This window comes from Anopheles aquasalis, chromosome 2 (assembly GCF_943734665.1).
Source record: "Anopheles aquasalis chromosome 2, idAnoAquaMG_Q_19, whole genome shotgun sequence".
Lineage (NCBI taxonomy): Eukaryota > Metazoa > Arthropoda > Insecta > Diptera > Culicidae > Anopheles > Anopheles aquasalis.
Window position 1 is genome coordinate 38,626,148 of NC_064877.1, and position 21,263 is coordinate 38,647,410.

At 49.1% G+C, this 21,263-nt stretch overlaps 1 protein-coding gene across 2 annotated transcripts in view; it reads right to left on the reverse strand.

The window, feature by feature from the left end:
* The window catches only part of LOC126573083 (uncharacterized), a 183,749-nt gene that overhangs the window by 103,968 nt on the left and 58,518 nt on the right, over positions 1 to 21,263 (reverse strand). The gene's annotated exons all lie outside the window — the stretch shown is intronic.

A 21,263-nucleotide genomic window follows, 5' to 3' on the forward strand; every position in this document is an offset into this window, starting at 1 on the left:
CTTCTGCTGTTGCTGCTGCTGCTGCTGGGCAAAGGCATGCAAATTATGGATTCTTCTCGGTTTTGTGTTGCGCCAAGCTAGGACATCGCCGCTTCCCGAACAGGCAAACTTCTACCGGGAATTGTTTGCGCTTCTTCCGCTGGGAACGCGAATGGGAACTCCGTTGGTGGTCGCTTTCGCCTTTTTTTTTTATTTGGGCGAGAAAACTATTCACCGACTTCAGCGGACCGCCGGACATGCCCCGTCAGGGCAGAGCTTGCAATGAAATTATCACAAATTTGTCACTAAAAGTCCTTCCCTTCCCCTCGAGGGGAAGAGTTGCGCTACTTCTGTTGTCGATTAGTCACTGCCGTCGTTAGCGAGAAAACTTTGGCTCCTGAGGTCTCGACTGACACTACGCGAGGCGGTGGCACGCCGTGGTGGTGACGATGAGAATACATTTTCATTATAAATTTCATCGTGAGTAAATTCAAGTGACATTTGATAGCTCAATTATGGTGCATCATCACGCCAAACACCGAAAGAGCGAGAGACATAGAGACCATCACCAATCAAAACCGAATAGAGCGATCCATCGAAGAGTCGAAATTGAATTATCAAACAAATTCCCAGCTTTTGTTGTTCGAGTGCGATGGTGGCTGGCTGGCTGGCTGGCTGACGGTAGATGTAAATCAATTTTCCCAAATCCAAACCAACCGCACAAGGCGCGCGCAATCGTGTATTACAGCCAACGGAGGATCCCCGATGATCCAACTCATGACGGATGAGCATGTGTATCTAAAGGTTAGCTCCAAATTGGACAGAAATATATCGTCAAGACGAATCGATACTTCTACCACACTCTGCGCGGTGAGCATCGTCTTCGCCGCTTCTTTGGCGACTCTAAAATCAGAGTCCCTTCTTGTGCGCTGCTCGGTCGGCGGCAGCTGGAAGATGGCGAGAAGTTCCTAAAACCTGATTGAAAGCCCTGAGTTCGCCACCGACGACGACGACAACGAGGACGACAAAGTTGAATTTGTAAAAGGGGAATCGAATAATAAATGGCAAAAAGCAGTATCATTTGATGGAAATCTGTCCAGCTCCGCCCCAGGGGAAGCGAACCGTCGTCGTCGTCGTCGTCGTCGTCGTCGTCGTCGTCGTCGTCGTCGTCGTCGTCGTCGTCGTCGTCGTCGTCGTCGTCGTCGTCGTCGAGCAGCTGATGATGACAAGATTCACCTTTCTGCAGGACGTGTGGACGTGTGTCGTGGACGACGGATGAGGAAACTTCCGGCTGCCGGAAGTTCAACAACGGATGCATCCGCTCGTGATCGAACGAAGCGACCGCTCAGCACCAGCGGCAGCACTGAGAAAGGGGCACAGGATTCGCCGAAAGGGGTTACAAATCAATTCCGGGATCTGGGTTCGATTTATGAGGACACAGATCCAGATTACGTGCCCACATTGATGGTGGTGGGACACATGACGGTGATGTCGTTCGCAGACCTGATACCAGACCTGACCTTTCAGGAACGTATTGGTGGAGGTTCTTTTTAATATCGCAGAACACGATCATTGGCCAAAATCTGGCTAATTGAGTGAAGAACGTTTCTTTTCCCACGAGTAATGATTTTCCGATTTTTTTTAAACACGGAATGATTGTATTGTAGCTGGAACAATAAAAATGGAAAGCAGAGAACCCCTTGACTGAAACTCAAACCAACGACCGATTGTCATTCCATACGATGATTGGTTGGCCCGGTAGCCCGTGGTGCAGTGTCATAAATGGCCATCTCCCCCCCCCCCCCCCCCCCCCCCCTCCAAAAACTCATAATGTGGCACGTGATCCGGGTAACCACGCGCCATACCGAGCACGTGCCGGTCAAATTCGTTCGACTCGATTCCCGGAACAAATGCAGGGCTCGGCTATTTTTGAAGAGCTCAACCACCGATACACGCGGATACCAAATGAAAAAGACCCAAAAAGGGGGTCTGGTGACAAAACAATCGAGGACCGGGACCGGAACGGACCCGTGCGGAGGTCCTGCACGAAATAGATTGCACCGCAACATGCAAACGCCCCGAATCCAATCCCTTTGGCGAACATCGACAATCGACTTTTTATGGGCCAAAACCATGCGATCGGTGGCCGCAGGGTGCTGCTACTGCTGCAAGTGGTTCAAGTGTGGTTTGGATGGTTGGTTGGTTGGAAATTGAAACTGATTGATTGATTGATGGATTGACGAATGGCATGGTACGGTGTGATAGAGAGAGAACATCGCGGTTAACTCGCCAGCGCCGATTGACTGCAAAAAGCGCACAGGTGTAGCATATATTTTGTTCTTGCTTCACCACAACAACCCCAAGGAACGGAAATCACGAAGAAATCTCTTCACATTCTGAACCACAAACATCACCATAATCGTGCTCTGCTTGCGCTAGCATAAAATTACGCCCAACACCTTCTCCGGGGGGCTTGCGAGCGCGCTTTGATGTGCCCGGCGTGTAAATGCGAGTGCGAAACACAATTTGTCCGGCCATTGTAATTCGCCTCGATCCCCGCCCGCTCCAGTGGACACGCGAAAAGTGTTTTAAATTAAGCATCCCGTAATCCAGCACAAAACTCTCCGTGGAAAGGCCAGTGGAAAAACGCTTCCAAAAAACTCGAAACCCGGTGGTTCCTCATCATCACCAGCAGCAGCAGCAGCAGCAGCAGCAGCAGCAGCGACGACGGCCGCTGTCGTGAAGCTGTAACAGAGGTTAAGAGCGAAACGAGCACCGGGGAGAAGGCCAATCCGCTGTTGGTGTGTGGCGTGTGTACCATTCTGGCGAGCCATAAATAATCATGCTTGTCAACACACAACCGGAGCACAACGTGACGGGAAGAGCATCAAAAACCGTCGTCCGCTAAGTCGACGGTGCTGCCGTTGCTGCTCCTGACGGTGGTTAAACTCTTCGCGGTTCTGTCTTTTCCTATTTTACGGCTCTCGCACACCACCGGCGGCACAAAGAAGAAAGTGTTGAACTCTCGTTGAGCACAAACACAAAAAAGTGAAGTGATGGCAACGCATTACACGGCGGTGGTATGTTACTTTGTAGTAGCGCAAAATGGGTTCTGGCCGTCTCGTTTCGAACGCCGTTACAAAAACCACGCGGAGGGACGACGGAGGGCCACGGAGTTTATTAAGCTACCACCCAGCACCGGGAGTCGTCGCCGGCTTTGTCTAGTCCGAGCGAGCAGTTATGCTGCAACGGTGACGACAACGACGACGACAACGACGAAGAACATGGTGATGATGATGATGATGTGCGCGAGCAGCTGACACGCGTACCGGAATGTCAGGATGTCCTATCGCTCCCGCAACATATCTACACGCTCCTGGGGGGGCGGGTCTCCAGCACTACTCCAGCAGCCACAGCAGTCAAAATCATAAATCACGCCTGATAGGGCAAAGCGAGCAAATTCCCCTTAGCAAGGCCAAAGACAGATTGCTTTTCAACGCCTGACACGCTCCCACATTCCCGCAATTATGCGCTGCTGCTGGTGCAGCGTCTCAACAAACGACGAGCAGAGCATATTAGCGAGCGCTTTCGTTTTCTATGAAGAGCCATTTTTCGAATATTAGCAGCTTTAACCAACGAACTGGCGCGGTCCATTTGATTTATTCGACAGAAACAAAGCAATGGAACGAAACGTAAGAAAATGCGAAAGGCGACAACACTCTCCTCACACTAGGCAGCGACCGCGGCTTAACATCGCGACCATAAATCGTCGCATTACGCATCGACGGGCCGCCGGCGACAATCCTTGTCTACTGGGCAAGCGAGCGAGAGGAGGAAGATGAAGCTTATCGTCGTCCACCCCACCACCAGCCATCCAGCACGAACACCCCCCAGCAGCGCGAAGGATTGATTTTTTACGGTTCTCGCGATGTAGTGAGATTCGTTCGTGCCCGTTGAACACCACAAAACCCTTGGCACAGCGAAGGCTAGAGCTCTGAATAATGCTATTCTTCGGGAAGGGGTGTGGAAAAGATAATGCCGTAATGCTCATAAAAATCACATTAAACCGCAAACAGCGCGGGTAAGTCAACCCAAGTGATGTCCCTATTGCAGCCAAGACGATGCGCGGCTAACCGAGCTAATATCCCGAAAGAAACCCCGGCGTCGTCGGTCGGTCCGGCAGTGCGCCCTCATCCTTCATGAAGAACCTTTTTTTGACCGCGAGAACTGCTCACTCTTGTGCGTGCGTGCGTGCGTGATGATTTGTGTTTGGTCGCCCCTGTGGCCAGGATGACCGCTAGCGACCAGGGCGGTCATCGGACCCAACCCAGCACTACACTTGAGGGGAGTGGTGTTTGGCAGCTTTCGTTGGTTTTTGTGGCGAAACCACGACGGACCGACCACGATCAAACAATAAAATAAAACATCAAAAAACATCGTGCCGCAACAATCTTACGGCGCGCGTTACGGCACGAGGAACGAGGAGGAAGAACCGAGAAGGAAGAAGCGAACATCTTGAGATGTTCGTCTGCCAAACAAGTGCAGACCCAGAGTGGGGGGAGCAAATCCACCCACATCCGGTCTGGTGGATCGCGGAGTGCAGAAGAGCGAGCGAGCGAGCGAACGAACGAGCGAACGAGAGAGCTACCTCATCGATCCATCGGCCGCCTATGATTTGCCGATTAGTTACGTAATTCCAGGCTGTCTCAAGAAGCCTCCCGAAAAGAACCTTAAAAAAAGGCAGCGAGGAGGCGAACATGCAAAAAGGGGCTCGCGCGCGTCGAACCGGGGGGTGAGAAAGCGATCGATCAAGTATTGATTGACCGCAAACGGTTGGTGGTGTCTTGCTAAGCCAGGAGTCGGGCAACGAGTACGAGGAAGATTTGTCAAATTCATTTTGAAGTATGTCCACCCCCGGTAGTGGGGCGGAAGGGGAGAAGGCAAGATGTTTTATGCAAATTGGCCAGGGAGAGAATAGAAAGCTGTGATTCTTGTCTTAGCCAGTAGCGACACCAGGGATACACATCCGGTGAGTTTTTCATTAAATTTTATCCAACTTTCCTCTGCCATCAAAACAACCAAGATGGCGTCCGAGGAAGTTGTGGTAGATTGCGATCCTAGTAGACGATGGCTGTCTTGTTGTGTCGAATCGTAGTAACGTAGTGGTGGATAATATTGCAAATTCAGTTTTTAAGCTAAGACTTCAATAAAGAGTCAGCATTTCTCAATAAGTATCAGAAGTAATTGTTGTTGTGTGTTACAAAGTGTCGCTGAGGTAAAGTATTACTCAGGACAGGATGATTTAACCTAAAATTCATTTTTATACAATTTCGATGGCACGAGAATCCGCTTCTCGCGCGTTATCGTTAAAATATCGAGCAACACGCCACGACGCCGGGAGCTGAAAAAACGGATGTTGGATCGTTGGCTGTGAGAAGATCAGCAATAATTACTAACCAAGTAAGTGCCCACCGTCGACGACGATGATGGTATTCCTGGAACACACCCTGGCCGCTCAATGAGAAGCACAGGAGGTCGTCCGCTCCAGTTAAAGACCGATGAGGACGATGATGATGATGATGATGATGGATCTGAGCGCGCTCTCTTGTCCGTCTGCTTGCGTTGGTCGCGTGCTTGGTTGGCGTTATATCCTTAGGCCACACGCTGGTTTCTTGCTGATTCACCGGATCCTAGCACCCGTGTGGTCGCGGTCGCACCGTACCGACCGAACATTCCAACGGATGGGATAGATACACACAGGGGCACACGTACAGCGAGCGAGCACCTTGGCACAAACGCTACTAACTGCTGCTACTAGAGCTGCTGCTATCAAAACCAATTCCCCCCGCGATGGTTGGCGAAAATTATTTTTTAATTAAATTCCACCACAATCATCACACTTTTGCCGCTTTTCCAAACACTAACACACACTGGCAGAAGGACTCCCGGTCCTCTTTCATCACGCGACCAGGACGAACCACCATCAGGGCTCTCTTCGGGCTCTTCCGAGATCCGGAGGCTTATTCCGCTTTTTTGAATGGATTTCAATGGATTTTCCCCCCGGCCACTCGCCACGTCGTGCACAGACGGCACTGGGTCACACACTGCAGACAGGATTATAAGCTGTCAGGCACACACATACATACACTCTGATACGGCGCTAAAGGATCCTCAAACCGTGAGAGCGCATCAACGTGGGAACCGAATTGAAACGGGAAATGATCCCGAAGGTGCTTCCAGTAGCAGCAACTAGAAGAAGAGATGTTCTCGTTTGCATTTGCCTGCTGCACTACGCTTCTATAATTTAATCATAATTCTGCACTTCATTACCAAACAGACACACACGTACACTGCACACCGGAATGCACACACCTCTCGGGAAAGAGGGGCCAGGATTGCAGAAAAGGGTAAATCTAGATAGAACGAAAAGCGCACGAGGTTTGCGGGTGCGTTCTCAACACGTTTTAACTCTTTGCTTTGCTTCAACAGAGGCTACTAGAAGAAATCACATTAGGAAAAGGGAAAGATAGAGAGAAGGATTCAATTAAAACACTGCACACCGTAAGGAGCAATCGCACAATGGGAGACAGAGCTGCTGCTTATCTGCTAATTATGCAAAATTTGCATTCTGAAAGCCCATTATTGGTTGATTGGCGACACACATAAACGCACCCCCGCACACACACACACAACTAGGGATGCCCGCATACATGCACCACCCCAAGTGTCACCCACTTTTACGACCTCGATAATTAGCCCATAGAGATAGAGGATCACAATACACCGCTGGGTACTATTGGACATAGGACACACTCTGCCATTCGCAAAAAGGACACGAAAACACATACAGCGCACACAGGGCACACACTGGGCATGGAGTAAAGAACCGAAGTGTTGTATCCAACAACGGGTAACAAGTGCTGCTACAACGGACTCACACCTATCGCCCGCCCTCTAGACCAGAGCATTCCGGACCATTGTAGTGAACAGCGCACGGGCACATAATCTGGCACACATCAGCATCATCTTTCTCATCTTCAAATGCGACCACCGTTGTACCGTGCCAAAAAGGGGGGAGGCGGAGGGTACGGGCTGCGCGCACACATAACATAAACCGGTGTTGCCCGCTCCGGATATTTTATGCACTCATATGTATGCAAGCGGCGTCTGCCTGCAGCAGCAGCAGTCGGGTGCGCGCACACACTGGTGCACACCGGCAGCAGAAACACACATAAAACGTGGCCACCACCCCCGGGAGGTGGAAAGACACGACGACGACGACGGCGGCGCGCAATGAAAACGTAATTTATTGATCGGCTGCAAGCTGCTTCTTCCTTTAGGTGGGACTTTAACTTCTCTTTTTTTTCCCTTCGGTCACCACCGAACCCATGAATGGCACACACTTTTGACACGACAACGGCTACTACGATGACGATTGACGATTGTGTCGCAAATCGAACTGAAGGTTGAGAGAGCGCATGAAACAGGTCAACGGAATGGTTGCCACTAGAGACGCACTCTCCCCACCGGTGACACCGTTTTATCCGTGGTGATCACAAGGGTGGCGAGTAAATGGTGAGCATAAACGCGATCGGCCACACAACACAACATGTGCCAAACACAAATACACACAGAGAGCGATGCTGCACAATATCACACACTGCGCGGCAAACCTGCAAAAACCACGGCCTCCGCGCGTCACACAGCAGCAGCTGGTGGTAAACAATCGGTCGACACCAATACCACGGTCGCGGCGGCGGCCACCGAAACACACAACCCACCCCCCGGGGGGGCCGGTCGATTGCGTCAATGACGGTGGAACGGCCAACAGATAAGACGCAAATTCGAAATCGATCACATCCGGCACAGAACCCGGTGGCTGACGTCTTGAAGCGTTGTACCGGTGGCACCGGCAACCACAAAGGGGCGCGCGCGTTCCGATGAGTTCACACGCGGGCAAACCAGGGAAAGTCAACAAAACGGCGAACAACGCGAAACCGGTCGCAACACACGGTGCGGCAGCGCGGACTCACCTCCGATCCGTTCGAACGAAGAAACTCGAATGACGGATCCGAGCATGGCCGACCTGCAACCGACCGGCCCGATGGTAACGCCGGAACAAACGGAGCGCCATGATTGGTCGATGGGACCCCGGTCGGTTCGTTTGGCCGACTGGCGAACGCCACCGAAGATGCCACGAATCCTCGGCGACCACGACGACGACGACGACGACGACACGCGACGCTATTCGTGAGATAATTTTGACGACACTACCGCACCCCTCCCCAAAAAACCGCCCCCAGCAACACCGGGTTGCCCTCACGGTGTCATTTTGATAATTGGTCATTTGTGGCACTTTTTAAGGTAAACAGTGAGTGAAGTCACCTCTCACTGAAGTGCAACCGAGCGTCGAGGTTTATTTGGTGCCACATACGCGCTCTCAATCATCTCCCCGGGGAGGGCAGGGGTGCAAGGTACGCACACTCCTGGTACGACCGTGAGGCTCCTGCATCGTCTTACTTGGCAGCTCGTAAAGCATCCGACCGACGGCCACCAACATCCGCATCTTTAAACAAACACGACACGCGATGATACGCATCACCGCCAGCATAGGAGTTGGAGAAGATGAAGAAGAGGATGAGAAGCAGCAGCAGCAGCTGTCCGAAGACGCGCCGTGAATGTTCCCGAACCTTCGCACGTACTCCAAACGGAGTGGGAAAGAAGGAAGGTGTACCACGGCGCGCACAGGCCAGCCATGAGCGGCGAACGGCTACAGACGGCCAGTTCGGGCCGACAATCGTGTGGCCGAACGTGGCGTCATCGGCGTCCGACGACGAGATTTGAATTCGTGGTGTGTCTCGACCACACCACCGAAACGGGAGGAAAATGGAAAATTCTGGAGCAAAGTGTGTATTTTCCCCCACTATGATTCATCGTGCTGACGGCGGCTTTTTTTTTGGACGAGTTTTCCAGAATGCTGGAGTGTTGCCCCTTGGTCCAGTGTTATAAGAATCGAACCCCAATATGCGGTGGGATTTTTAATTTTCCAGCGTCCAGACTATGAGATTTAAGGTTTAGAAATTGGCGAATCCAGAAGGCCCTGACAGTACGTTTGATTGGAAAAGAAAGATAGTTGATAATTTCGAATTTCCTTATCTCTATGTTTTCCGGGTCTACGGAACTTTGATTACTGCCATACTATTATAATGTGCACAATTGGTTAAAACTGAAGAATATCGTTATTTGCAGTAAAAGGATCATACTAAGCAGTAGTAGCAATAGTACTAGAATTAACTTCGTATAAATGCGTAATTAAACTGCGATTGCGAAGTGGAGTGGAGACACAGATTAAAGATGATCGCCCATTTCCATCTGCTAAGATGGAAAAGAGAAAAGGAAATGAAGATCCCGCTAGGATTTCCAGGACATAATGGAGCGTAATAAGCCCTTAAATTTACATTCCCAACTTGTCCCTTGACCTGCTGAGGCCGCAAAGCCACCCCGGCTCCGTGGTAGACACAGGGCAGGCCAAGGCGCATCTGCCTAGCACCAAGATCTGATGATGGTGGCAAACATTCGCGATTATGGCACGCCGGTACTTTCCAGTCCGTCGACATCTCATCTTCGTCGCCTTCGTTGTCGTTGTCACCGTTGTCCCGCATGCAAACGGGAATTTCTCACGTACACAACGCGCAATCACCTGAAATGAGGCGCCGAACGAACGGTCTGGGGAGGATGGCCAGCGTACATCGCACGGCGAGCAATGGTCCACCACGCCACCGCCATAATCATAATATTTTATTACGCACGTCCCACTTCCGACGTTTGATAATATTTTGTTTTCCACCTCACCCCGTTTGCGTGCCTTTCGTATTCTGCTTCGGATGGACACTTTCTCTCTGGAACGGCGGCCACATAGAATGGCAGTGAATGGCCGACCGGTGCGCACTAGTTGTTGTCTCGCACGCACGCACGCACGCACGCACGCAAGCACGCGTACTCCATATGGACGATTCGATTCTTTGCGGGCCATTTCCAGTCAAATGAAACACAACGAATGGAAACTGAATTCAGCTGCTGTGCTCATAGGAGCAGGAAACTGTTGATGCTGAGACTCAGCATTAAATGGACATTGAGTAAACATACTATAGACAACTGTACAAAATGTTGGTGGTACGACAGATTTACAATGTATCGATATGTTTTTGACAAATTATTATCGATTCCATTATCGATCGATAAGCTACTTACAGAACGTATCATCATCATCATCATCATATTGACACACATTGCCAAAGCTTTGCAGAGGGAATTAATAGTATCGAGAGTACTGCCGTTGACTCACCTGCAACGAAAGAGAAAATTCAATTAGCATTGATACACGATTTGCGGGCCATTTCCATTCAATTTTCCCACTTATTGGCATATCGACTCTCGTACTGATACTGGAACAAGGTTATCGCAACAAGGTAAATGAACAGCAGCAACAGCATCAGTAGTTAGACCAATTTGTTATCCTTTCTAATCGGAGCCCAACGAGGGCCACAACTACAGCAGAGCGCCATCGTTAGTACCCACCACAACCCACCGAAAATGCACCGAAGAGCAGGAAGTCAAGTGAAAGTTGAAAACATTCGACACCGTCCCCCCGCAGCAGGCTCGTCTACACCAGGCGTACTCTTGGATGGAATCAGTTTCTTCGCTAACTTTCCTACCATCCGGTCAGCCGCCTAGAGTGCAAGCGCAAGCCACATTGGGGCACACGACGACGCCACAGCTGGATCTGTGCGGTAACCTGATATTACAGGCACCGAGCGAGCTATGCGAAGATAGTCACTTCCTCGGCCCATGGCGCATCATTTGGGGCAGCGAGCGAGCGAGGAGAGGAGAGAAGCTTGCTGAAGTGTTGCTTCGTGTTGAGCTCCAGCTCGGACTCGGGAACTCGGAAGTTAGAAGCTTGTTAAAAGGCGATCGAGATAGAGATTGCAGTTGCGGAATGCCATAGCATGCTCCCCAGTAGTACAGTCTGTGAACTGCCAGCGAACTTGTGGGCAACTCGTTCTTTCTCTCTCTCCGTCTCTTTGGATTCTCCAATGGACTGTCCTGTCCGAAAATTAGAAAAGCATCTCGTCGGTGCATCTCGTTGGACCATCAGAGACAACGGGGAGAAGAGTTGTTTGCAGTAGAAGAGATATCTGTGCACTTGTTGCAGAGTGTAGTAAACAGTATCGGAGAACATAATTTGCTTCCAAACCTTGGACGGGCGGAACTGTCGGCTTCTTCGAGAAATGCCCGAGTGCAGCCAAGCTACTCCTATTGACCTCAAATTGAAGAAGAGAACAAGTTGACCGCATCTAGTGCAACAGTAGTGGTAGTGCAGCATCTTCTGTCAGTGACAGTGATTCCCCCATCGGACAACGCATGGAACTGGATGCTCCAGCTCGCAGACAACGAGAGACCATGTTGTACTGACGCCATTACAAGCGGTAAAAGACAAGAGCCGTTGCCACCGCCGCGCACGTCTTACAGTTATATAGCACAGGCATCATATATTGTACCACTTTTACAACCCTTTCGATGCACCACACCATCGCTACCGCCACTGCCGGATTCAATTGTTGCCATCGACCGGCGGACGACTCCCACTCGACATGTGTAGGACGACGGAGATGATGACGACGACGACGACGGCGGCGACGTGGCCGTAACCGGCCGTATAACTTTATCTTCCGTCATGAGCTGTGAACATAAAGGGCACAAGATGATACTATCAGGGGAGCAGTGTTGTAGTAGTTCAGGACCGCACCACCACAAGCTTCCTCCTCATCATCCAGGCCCATCCAGGCGCTCGACGTGTGTTGGAGGGTGGCGTTTGATTGCTGCTTACGCAAATACTTCCCCAAAAACCCTCAACTCAACCCTTAACGGCCGGGCCGGGTCCCAGGAGAAATATGAGGCTCAAATACAGGCCCGACAATGATGCTCTCGGTTGGCTTTCTCGGTGCGGTGCAAACTCATCAGGACATCATCTTCCTTCACTCGATGAGCTTCTCGGCTTACCCGGCTGGTTCCGTGGGCATTAGCTAGGCGAGCTAAATAACTGGTGAGTCTTGCGTACACTGGCAGTCGAATGAATGGAAACGGAAACGATCGATCCCTCCGACAGAGCAACAGAGCAAGTGAGGGTGTGCCTGGCTACATCGTACGTAACCCTATCTTGCCATATAGTAGCGAAAGGACCGAAGGCAGGCAGGCAAGCCCGAAGGCAGGCAACCGGGACAAGGACGCAGGTACCAGGAAGGGAGTAAGGGAAAGGGAAGGAAGGAAAACAATTATTCTAAACGATTAGCTCGGTCTATAGAGACTTTTATGGTCGCTTTATCTGAAATGGATGGGTCGGTTAACAGGTTTTCCATCAATGCCAGCCCGCGTTTGGAGAAAGGACACAAAACAATGCCACCCCAGCGGGAGAGAGGGCGGAGTGAATGAGAGAAATGTGATTTGCGGGAAGGAGTTGAGAAAGATTTAGAAGAAGCACTGCGCTTGAGATTGCGGTTTAACTACCTCGAAGCTGGAACAGGGTACCGATGTGACTTTAAAGCTAACTTCTGGACCAGAGCACACAACGGATCCGGATCAGCAGCCTCCCTGGTAATAACAGATGCTACAGTTGAAGCACGCCGTGGTGGCAAGCGAACAATGATAAGAATCTGGGTCATGGCAAGGAGAGTAGCCGAAGAAAAGGGGTCGAGCGAGCGAGAGATTATGATGACCAACTGGAGGGCAGTGAATGGGATAGACCTAGCCTATATGAATGGTGTTCAGCCGATCCCAGATATTAGCACTTGGTACAGAGGTTTCTATCGATTGTCTGCAATTTGGATGCGTGCGTACTCGAGCATTACCTAAGGATAAGCTGCCAGCTTATTTAGCATTAGTTTCAATGTGTGATCGGATCAATGCTGACCGATGGTTCTGGGCTCAGGGTCAGTCAAATGGCAGTCATTCAACAACGGTTTATGCAAGGCAGATGGTGGAATTGTTTCTTGTGCTTCACAAACAAAAGGCGCTAGCAATAAAAGTGCTGTCTGGAGTGTTTTTTTTTGGTATTGGTAAACAATAGTTAATTAAAAGATGGTCCAAACTAGAAACAACAATGTTTTACGCTTCAACGATTCCAACTTTAGAGTCAAAAACCTTATTTGCAGAATCAGAGGAAGAGCATTAGAAAGCTGGTTTTTTCTCGTGACTTAAAATGATTCTTGGACCCTACAAGTTACCAGTTTTCAACATGAGTGCAATTAAAGCATTTCGAAAGCAAAAACTCTTATTTTTCACTTGTTGAAACATCAAAACTGACACTAAAGGACATGATATTTCAATAAGAAGATGGCTTGGCATTTGGCAGCAATTTAGCCACTATTTCTAGATTGTTTCTCAAATCGGTTGAAAAACTCCATCGGGCACGTACAGGATAATGTTTTAAATTATGTGTAAAATAGGAATCGGTGAATCGGCTTTTTTTCTTACAAGTTTCATGTATTTTCAGAAATAAAACTAATGAAGCTAACGAGGAAAATTCCTTTCAATTTAAAAGGCATTAGTTAGAGTATCGTTGTAATAAAATACGTGAGAAACGAATGTCGCTCCTGTCATTAGCATATTGTTGATTGACTTACTGGCAGATTAACTGAAAACATGTTGCCAATTATGCTCTATCACCATTAAAATAATCCTGACGATTATTTTTTTAAAAGGTCTATACAGAAAAGAAAGACATGGAGTTCATCCCGGCTGTCCTGAACGCAACTGACACCTGGACCTGGATGTTTGTATGCTACGAGCTACCACCATACGTCGGCTTTCCATATTCAAACATATTCATGAATCAATCTAACGAGATCACGAGAACTTTCATCTTCAGTGCCAGGTTCCCCAGACAAGTGCTGATAGCATTAATTAAAATATCCTCCCACTCCTCCTCCCCCTGACACGATCCTCAAAGGAAGGGTGGATACAATCTTCCTACCAGTCGCACTCTCACTCGCTTTGTTCGTTTCCACCCGATTCCGGATGCTGAAACATCACCGGCGGGGATTACGGCACTTTCGCCAGCTACCAACACACCGAGAGAAAGAGAGAGAGAGCGCGCGAGAGAGATAGGGAGAAGGAAGGTGGTTCGGGTTGACGTGTCAACCCGGAACGAAACGGTAGATCATATCCGATCTGGCCGGCTCTCTACTCAGCTGAACGGAGAGAGAGAGAGAGCGAGCGAGGCGCTGGCTGGTTGGGTGGTTGGTTGGCGAGTAAAGCACTCCCAACATCAACCGGAACATCATGCACGGTTTGTTGAGCTGTCAAGAGAAGGATTGGGATGTGGCGTTGACCGGGGACGGGGATTAGTGTCGTGACAACAACACAACGTGACCAATACATTCGTCGACGACAAGCGCGAGCACATGTGTGTACGCGGCGCCGACTACCCCCCCCGATGCGGAGACATATGCTCGAGCACGCCCGGACCAGCAACCGGGCCAACTTCGCAAGCGGAATGTGGGATGTAATTATAACCCATCCATCATTAAACGTCCGGCCAAGCGCCAGCACACCAGCCAGCCAGGTAAATGTATGTGTGTTGTGCGTCCTGCATAAAACCTGGCGGACAACATTTCCCACACTCGGTTTTCCCGTGTGTGCATTTTGTTTGGCGGGTTATGTTTTTCCTTCACTTTTGAATTCACAAAACTGTCAAGCTACGGATTTGCTCCGGATTAACTCCGGTGTCTCCGGTCCGTTGTTCCGCTTGTTTGCCAAACTATTTGCCTCCTTTTATTCTGGTGCAATTTATTCTGTACAAATGTTCCACTGTGGCGCTACATTTTTCGCTCATTTTCCACTCGCTCGATCGAATGTGTGTGGAAGGTCAGCGAGCATGGCATTCCACATACCGTAATGCTCGCTCGCCGGTGGCCATTCTGGGGTGGCGGCAGATGTTAGTTGCGATTGTTTACACATTCCACAAATCGCTCATCGTAACGAACTAATTCGGCCCGTGCGTCGGTCTGGGTGGTACGCACTGTACTGGTGGGCGTAAGGGTGTGTCTCTCACCCACTGACTATTAAAATATCTTCGAAAAAACGAGTGAAAATCGTCATTCGTTCGTGTGACGGAATGTGGCAAATTTTTGTTTATTTGCTATTTTTTTTTGTCCAATTTAATAAATTGTGAAAATCAGAATGGCGGCTGATGCTGCAGATCCCAGATAAATTAGTGATGTCTTCTCGATTTTTGCTTCAAACGAGCACATTTTTCAAACCAGGCATCTGCCGCCCATTAATCGGCGAGACAAGCAGGCACAAGAGATACCGAAAGGGAGGGGGGTGGAGGGGGGGGGTCAACGCTCAACTGTTCATTCAACTGCTCGACATTCTTGCCCGTCCGCTCGATTTATCTTAGCGTGAAAAGAATCTTAAATTAAAATCAAATCAAATTAGCATAATTTACATAGCCCTCCCGCGCACGACACATCCCTAGCGCCCTCGCCACCCCCTCTCAGTTTGAGGTGAGCCAGATTGCTGCCACTTTTCCTTTGCTTTCATGCCGTTTGCTCCGCTCTGTACACTCGAGAGTCGCGACGCCGCTGAACACTCGGGAATCATAAAGTACCGAAAAGTTCAAAGAGGGTCGGCTGCCTATTTAGCGTTTAAACACACTCGCCACCGCCACCGTTACGGTAGGTTGGGCACGAAGTGTGTGATTAACACGCACTGTGAGATGATTGTGTGTTCGCCACTAACCAATTGTCAATTTGCACCCAACCCATTTGTAGCAGCAGCACCACCACCGGGAAGGAAGGGGGTTAAGAAGGAATATTACAAGCAATGGAAAAAGGTGACAAACGAAAAGTTCATTTCTCTTCCTTCGTCTGTTTTGTGATCGCGTATCACGGATGATATCGGCCGGACTTTACGTACTTTGTACCTTGTTCGGTGTAAAAATCAGAACACGAAAACCGATCGCACACCTTTTGGAGGTCGTTTGTTCCGAAAATGTTCGATTCACACAGCATAACTCCTGCTCATGCTGCTGCTGAAGGATCCACAGTGAACGGATCCCGGGGATCGTCATCCTCTTCTCGGTGGCCGCAGTGACCTAGTTACTGTTGCTGTTTCGTCGTCGTCGGTACGTCGCACCGAGACCACGCGCGATCGTTTCGCCCATCCCTCCACCATTCGTGTCCCGCCGTCTTTTGCCGTCTGGCACCTGGACAACTTCCACCAAAAACTTTCACAAAATCGCAACACGGGACACGGGACCAGCGACTTCTGCTGCTGCTGCTGCTGGTGCTGCTGTTGCTGCGAGGAGTCGTGTGCAATCCCTTGAAAGGAGAATGACCTTAAAATCGGTTCGGTCGAACGCAACGCAACGGCGAAACATAAATTTGGTCACCCGTTTGGGTTGCGCGTGGTATCAGATTCGAGATTCGGGCGCTTGTCCAGACTCAGATGTTTTTCGGGGCTCGGCTTGTTTGTATTCCGTTTTCTTCGTTCGCTGGCTCTTTTTTTTTTTTTTTTTGCTTGCTCTCCTCGACTCGGCATTTATATGCTCGTTCACGCGTCCGTCGCTTCGGTGTACTTCACAAGGCGGTCTTGGTGGCCACGGCGGCTGCGGCGTGAGAAGAACGAGAGTAAGCAATTTGCTTTCGTTGTTGCTTCCTGTGCGCTGCCCCGTTTGGAACCGGCGCACAGTCTTGAAGTGTCTTTTAAACACCCTATTTGCCAGTGATTGACGAAAGCAGCAGCAGCAGCAGGATGGCTACGGCTTGCGAATGATTACGCGCGATGATTTGTGAAGCCGCCTGTGAATGTGGAGAGCATCGCGTCTAACGCCTTATCGCATCTCGCCTAGTGTCTCGGCAGCAAAAAGTGGGTTGGGGTCAAGGAGATCGCACGTAATGAACAGACCGTTGAAAATTTGAATCAGTTAGCGACGCTGATAAGCCTTTCGGGAGGTGGGTCAATAGCCATGATCTTAGGATGAAGTCATCCCGGATTATGCAAATCCGTTTGAATTGGCCCATCGTTTGCGAAGTTTGGGAAAAGGATTAACGGATCTGGCTGACAGACATCGAGGCAGCAACAGAGACAACTTCTGAAACATTTAACACGCCCCGCCGGAAAATAATTTACAATGTAGTTGCAGTATAGTATAAGAAAATGGAGTGTGGTTGAAAAGCAAAAAGTGTCCACACATTTTTACAAGCAAACTACAAACATTTTAAACAATCAAAACTGTTGCCAGACGACGAGCTAGTGGTCTTAAAAGTTACAGGTTAAAGTTATGAAAAACAAAGAAACACTCTTGGAATAACTCTTCCGGCAAATCATTCGCCTATTGATTGATTATTTTTAATTACTCGTTGCCTATCGATGATATTATCTGACACAAAAGTGAGCATCATAACAACCAACAACACAGTGAAAGTGTTAAGAGCACAAATGACTGAAGGGGAAGTTAATGAAAATGTAAACGAACCCAGCAACAAAAGATCAATATCGTCCCAACAATCCGTTCTCGTGTAGATAAACATCAACATTCTCCTCCACTCGGCACTTTATCGGTTTCATGTAAGGTGTCTAGCAAAGTAAATATGCAGTCAATAAACCACAAAGCAATTGGCGTTGAAAGCTGTTAATCTTCATTCTTGATGAAGCTCTGAATGAAGAATGAAGATTAGCAGCTTACAACGGCAATTTCTTATTCACTGACAACAAACCATATACCGGTAACCGTCCAGCACCATGACAAGCACTTCAATATCTACAGCCACGAGTAAAAAAAACGGGAAAGCAATACCGTTAGGATATCCTGCGGAAATAAACTCAATCTCAATCCTAATTGAACAACAGTGTTCCAAACATTTTCAACAAAAAGCAGCATAACGAAAACGGCCCCCCAAATATGAAATCTTCATGTTGTGGCCATAATTTGGCTACCAGCGGCGCTTGTGGATGCAGTAAAACGGTGTGCGGTTACAGCGAGCAAGCTTGCAACCATTTGCATCCCTTGCCTTGACCCGGACCCGCAGCCACAAGGTCCGTATACAGCAGAGTCACGCAACCAGCCAGCCAACCAACCGGAAGAGCACTAGTTTCGTGTAATTGAAATATGCTACTCAGTTAAGTGATTCCGGGCCGCAATGAACCACTTGCATTCTTTCGTTGTGGTCCTGAACAGTCTGGCAGCTCTGGCCTGGCACTCCAAGCGCCGCTCCCACTCTATGCCATACCAAAACCCTTGACCTATCCTTTCATTTTGCTGACCAAACGCCACCTCATTGCACATACAAACACACACCCACACACACGCTAATGGCCACTCAGTTTTGGGGGGTGGGAAGGAAGCAATCAGTGCGGAAAGTTTGGTCCTGTGCCTTTGGCAGCGATTGAAACGGGGATTTTTTTGTGCGATCCCTTTTGACAGCAGTTGGAAAATGTGTCTAATGGCAATTAGCACACGCTTGCCGAACCTCCCCCCCGCGCCCCCTGTTTTCGATTACGGTGAAAACCGATTGATGAAATTTAAACGTTGCGAGATGCTATCGAACCGGGCGGTCGGTGGTGCGCAATTGAAATTAAAGTTCCTTTATCCTATCCATCCGGTCCAATCGCCATGGCCCATCCTCATTCGCAAATGCAACGATTTAATTTAATTGCTCCAGATTGGCCAGCTACTAGAGTTTGATAATGATCCCCCCGGCGCGCTAATGTGCTACATGGCAGCTCGGATCTATTGAATTTTATTGATGCGAACGTTCCCTCGGATGCTGCCATGTTTGGACAAACACGCATTTTCCGGTGCCACTGGTGGTATGGTGGTGGTTCAGTGGTCGTGAAAAGAGCAGCAATGATTTGACCTTACGATTGACCGTTGACCTTTTTGTGACTGTCAACATCGGGATAATGTTACAAGTTGCATAGGACACAAACTGTTCACTATCATTATCATCCTGCCGACAGAGTCGATCAGATTCGTCAAAGTTTTCGCTCAATATACCATCCTCCTGCCTGGGTATCATCGCTCTTTCCCAATTCGTGTAATTGGATTCTTGTTCATTTTGCAGACAGGTGGCAAACAACGTGACACACCGGGTACAGTAGTGAGCGCAGCTGCGATGCGATGCCACCAAACTCCAAAAACCCAAAAGATTGAACTGTCATTCCAGCAGACAAACGTACACAGTTCACGGTTGCAGCCAATCCTACATGCAGTTGTGCAACGGAACACGTAAAGCGCAACTATTGGATTAGTTAAGGAATTCTGGTGGCTCGTGTAACACAACAGGACAGGAGATGTGAACGAATCGTAGAAGCACCTGCTGCTGCTGCTGCTGCTGCTGGTGTATCGTACCGTGACAATCCGCTTACGTATTACGTTTACAGTCGACGGAAGCGAACGTCGTTAAATTGGAGGAAGTAAGATAAACCCGGCGGAATCACTTTTTGCTATTTTGCTGCTGTAAGATTATGAAGCGATGTTTATGATGGCGGACGCAATTGAGCGACTTTGTTGGTGGCACTGAGACAAGGATTTAACATGTGGTCACTAGCAGTTTTAGCTATTTTGTTATTCGTTATTATTTAGTAGAAGATACGACATAACCTTGTTGATACTAGATCAATGTTTAAATAATCCTGCGGCATCTTAATTACATTCATTCCATGTCTGCAGTCCGCATGAGATTTTTTGGACATCTGATTAAGGTCATGCTCTCAATTGAAGTCTCATCTCCCCCAAAACCAGAATCAGATAACGGGGTCACTGGCGCAATTTCAACGAAAAAAAAAATGGCATGTACAAAGAACTGGTGTCTGGCGATGAAACAGTCTGGCGTTTGGCAGCTACCGGCTGTTCGACAAAGAATGCCCAAGAAGCTATGCGTAATGCCCTTCACATTGCCCCATCAGGCAGTGAGGCGATTTCCCTCGATATCATATCGGTTACTGACGAGAAGATGAAGAAAGCGACATAAAAACCTCTGAAATCATCTCTGAAAATAATAAAACGACGCGCACACACCGTTCAAAATGTCCTTATAAAGCGCCACGTGCTTGGGTGGCGGTTGGTGGCCATCATCTTTGCTTTTTGCGCTTTTTTCTGCGGCTCCCTCATCATATCCCACCCCAGTACCGACGTGGAGGACCGTGAAACACGCGGCTCGCACACGATCGAAATATCTGCTAGCCAGTTGCAGGACATTGGGGTAAACGGTACCGTGGCTTACCTCGAAGTTTTCCCATTTTTCCATTCTCGCACTGGAACGGAACGCGAGTCGAGTGGCTTCCACCAAGAAGCATCACCCTCGCCTCCCGTGAAGGATGCACATTCTCGAGTGTGCCCACGGTGCAATTGTGGCAAAAAGTTTACCGTCGGTAGCACTAGTACTTTACGAACTTTGCTATCAAAGCGAGAGGTGCAGGTTGGAGGAGTGAAAATGGAACAAAAAAAAAAGAAAGAAACTGTTCTCCCCCATCCCAACACTCCATCTTTGGTCCACCCTGGTGCACCAGTCGAAGGATTCGATGCTCTACTTTCCGACCTCACGTTTGCGTTAACGTTTTCCCGCTTCTTTTCTCTTTTGTTTTTTTTTTCATTCGCCGCCCCATCAGGAGGTATTGCACTGTCCTGTGAAGGCTACATTAAAGCTCAGGTCTGACTGACTGGTCCCCGGGCTGTCGAACCTAGTGGATCGAATGGGGATCCACTGAGCGCTCCATTCTCCGTATGGAACTAGTTTTTAACCCCGCGAGTTCAGAACAAGGACAACAAGACACACAAACCCGGAGCTGTATAAAAAAAGGGAGCAACAGCAACGGCGCAACAACGCCAAACCATTGGAATTGGCTTCGTTCGGTCGTGGTGCAGCGCGCTGAGGTTTTCCAAAGCATTTCGCCCCTCCCGCTTACCGCATATGCATCGTTGGAATGCTGGAAATCTTCGAACTCACTGAATTGCAGCTGAGGGACATGCAAACGAGCGATTACGGTCGTCCTTTCCTAGCGGGGTACTAGAAATTCAATCGAAATATGAATACATTTGACCCGCGGGAGAGAGTTTAATGAAATGAAAACGAAACTCGACTGCACATGTCATGCTGAGTCTATGCTTGAACCAACTGAGCATTTATATTCGAAACAGCGTTATTCCAAAATTCCAACAGTGTCCTGGTGAAATTTTGCGGCACAAATATTTTCCACTAAAGCAAAGTTATGCTGTACAATGG